The 3,281-nt window shown below is 54.2% G+C and overlaps 1 pseudogene; it reads right to left on the bottom strand.

The window, feature by feature from the left end:
* Window positions 1-489: 489 nt before the first annotated feature.
* Window positions 490-1,126, bottom strand: LOC136317726 (paraneoplastic antigen Ma6F-like; annotated as a pseudogene).
* Between the last annotated feature and the right edge of the window lie 2,155 nt (window positions 1,127-3,281).

The raw sequence follows: 3,281 nt of genomic DNA, 5'->3' as shown, positions 1-3,281 counted from the left end.
TGGGTCTGGCCCTCTGGCTCACCACCAGGACTTCCTGGTCCCATCCCAGAAACACTGCCCATGTGGGCAGGCATGAGACCCCTGGGGGTCTCTCAGAGTCCTGCCTTACCTAGGCCTACAAGGAAAAGAGAATTTTCATCTCCTGAGTGATAGGGGAGTCCTTGGTGGTCTTTTCACTGGATAGACTATCACCATCATCATCAGTGGAGGTCTCAGTGGATATTTCTCTGGCTGGGCAAGCCTCAGCAAAATCATCCATGGCAGGAGTAGTCTCAGCAGCATCTTAATTTACTGAGGTGGCTTCAGCAGCATCTTCATGGGGCAGTATGGGCAGATCCCTCATGAGTTGGGACAGCCTGGGCAGCAGCCAGGTCTCCAATGTACACACAGGCATCTTTTCCCATTTGGAACGGCTGGCTTATACCTGGGGCAGCCTGCCATGCCTCCGTCTCCCAAACTAGCAGCTCCAGGAAGCCAGGCAGACTCCTCTTAGCTTGCTGTGGAGTATCTCCTTGGGTCGGCCCGCATCAGCACCTGCTGGTTGCACACCTGGTCTGCAGTGGCAGGGTGGATGGCCCCTTTTTCCATGGTCGCCTGCAGCAAGCCATCCGGGCGCATCACGTAGGCAAAGAGAGTCTCCTGGGGCTGCTGGGCACAAGTCATAAACTTCAAACTTCAGCTGTGCAGTCATCCAGGTGTCTTTGTTCCCAAACACCTGAACCAGCACGGCCAGGCAGTCCTGTGCAGTGATGTCGGGGTTTTCATTCAGAAAGCCACATATGAGATCCAGGGCCGGGCCATTCAAGCTCTCCACCAGCCTCCTCCTCCTCCTCTCCCTTTCCGATATGTGGCTCCACAGGTACAGCATGTCGCTGGCATGGTCCAGCCAGCTCTTAAAGAACTCATCCTCGTGGCCTGGCTCTTCCATCCCAGAAAAATCTCTCAGGTCCTGGTAGGTCATACGTTCCAGCACAGGCTTTAGGGCCCAAGTCTATTGCTGGGTAGAAGCTTCTTCCTCAGCTGCAGCTCCTGCCACATCTGCAGTTCCTGCCTCACCTGCAGCTGCTGCCTCACCTGGAGTTCCTGCCTCACCTGTTGCTCCTTCCTCACCTATATCTCCAGACATACCTGCAGCTTCTTCTTCACCGGAACTTCTGCCACATCTTCAGCTTTGGACTCACCTGCAGCTCCCTTCTTAACTGGGGCCTCTGCCTCACCTGCAGATCCTGCCACATCTGGACAACTTGCCACACCTGGAGTTCCTGCTTCACCTGCAAATTCTGCCTCACCTGGAACTCCTGCTATGTCTCAGCTCCTTCTTCCCCTGCAGTTCCTACCACATATGTAGTTCCCTCCTCACATGCAGCTCCTGCCTCCCCTTCCTTGTCAGCCACTGCTAGCCTCTGAGTCTGTGCAGAAAAATTGGGTCTATCCTGTGACTCAGAATCGGGGGCCCTGGGCAGGATGCTACAGTCTAGGCACCTTGCTTGCCTGGTATTTGTCGGGCTATCAGACTTCAGTTTCAATTGTCATTGAACTCGACCAAGGCAACCCTGATCTGAGCTCCTTTCTGAAGACCTCGCCCAGTACGCGGTACCTGCTCAGGGATCACAGGGCAGCCGGCAGGGTCTCCTGAAGTTCCTGGTCCTCACAGTCATCCGGGATGCCCAGGATGAGCTCGAGCGCTGTGTGTTCACACCCATCCAGCTGCACCAGTCCCACAGCAGCGTCAGTGCCATCATCCAGACAGGGGAGGAGCCGGCAAGATGGGAACAGGGCCTGACCAGGCGGTGGCGCAGTGGATAGAGCGTCGGACTACGATGCCGTTGACCCAGGTTTGAGACCCCCGAGGTCGCCAGCTTGAGCGCGGGCTCATCTGGTTTGAGCAAAAGCTCACCAGCTTGGACCCAAGGTCGCTGGCTCGAGCAAGGGGTTACTCGGTCTGCTGAAGGCCCACAGTCAAGGCACATATGAGGAAGCAATCAATGAACAACTATGGTGTCGCAATGCACAACAAAAAACTAATGATTGATGCTTCTCATCTCTCTGTTCCTGTCTGTCTGTCCCTGCCTATCCCTCTCTCTGACTCTCTCTCTCTCTGTCTCTGTAATAAAAAATAAATTAATTAAAAAAAAATTTTTTTTTAAAAATGGGAACAGGGAGCTCAGACTGTCGCGGTCTCTGCTGGGGCAGCCTCGGAGTGCAAAGGGCGAGAGGGACGTTGGTGCCACACAGCCCACCTCACCATCCCGCACAGCGGAGGCTCGGAGCTCCTCCTGGACCAGTTTGCGACCCCACCCTCCACCGCCGCGGAATCACCCACTGCACTCTTCACCTCCTAGCGACTGGCCCCCGTTGGTCTTGGGCGACATCCCTGATTTGGCCGGAGCCCCTCCCTCCATCATCTGCAAACCCTCAGACAGGAGCTCTGCGCTCCCAGACAGGAGCTCTTCGCAGCCTGGAGTGCACCCACCCTCTCTTTCCTAGTGCGGGGCCAGAGAGCTCACGCTCCCTACTCTGACCCAGGCAACCTGCAGACCCGCTGAGGTTCCACCCGAGTCCAGAGACGTTCCCCCCTCCCACCAGAACCTGCCTTTCCGCAGCCAGGAGCCTCCACCTCCCTCAGACCCCTGCCGCTAAGGTCCCCACCTCCCCTCCCCACCAGCGCCAGACCGAAGCCTCCTGCGCCCCCACCGCCTTCCTGCCGAGGCAGCGATCCCACCGATAGGAGAGCGCTGACCCGCAGTAATTCTGAGGCCCCGCCCTAGCGAAGCCCCTAGTCGCCTACTGACTCTCCCTGCCTCTGCAAGTGCTGCCCTGTGCAGAAATGTCGCCTGATGGCTTTGGAGCAGACGGTTAGGGAGGCCACCTGAAAGCCCTGAAGCTGGAAAGTCAGAAAAATGAGGCTTCCAGCTACGCAGTCTAGGGGTCTCCCAGGTTACTCCCTCAATGTTAACGCCAGGTTGGCTTCCCAGGCAGTGGTGGGAGTCAAATTATTTAACAACCGCTTCTCTGTCCTAATGACTATTTTAAGTATAAAAAAATGATATACCGAAAGGTAGTTTATTATTTCATGCATTTAATACTTAAATAAGGACAATAAAAGAGGTACACAAAACTAGATTGTTACAAGAAAGTTTTAAAATATTAATGAAAAAATATTAAATAATACCTGACAAAAAACAATAGAATTATTATTTAAGTTATTTCTATATTGCTTTTTTTTTTTTTTGTATTTTTCTGAAGCTGGAAAGGGGGAGAGACAGCCAGATAGACTCCCG

This window comes from Saccopteryx bilineata, chromosome X (genome assembly GCF_036850765.1).
Source record: "Saccopteryx bilineata isolate mSacBil1 chromosome X, mSacBil1_pri_phased_curated, whole genome shotgun sequence".
Classification (NCBI taxonomy): Eukaryota; Metazoa; Chordata; class Mammalia; order Chiroptera; family Emballonuridae; genus Saccopteryx; species Saccopteryx bilineata.
Note: the sequence above shows the minus strand (reverse complement) of the source record. Positions and strands in the feature narration are given on the sequence as shown.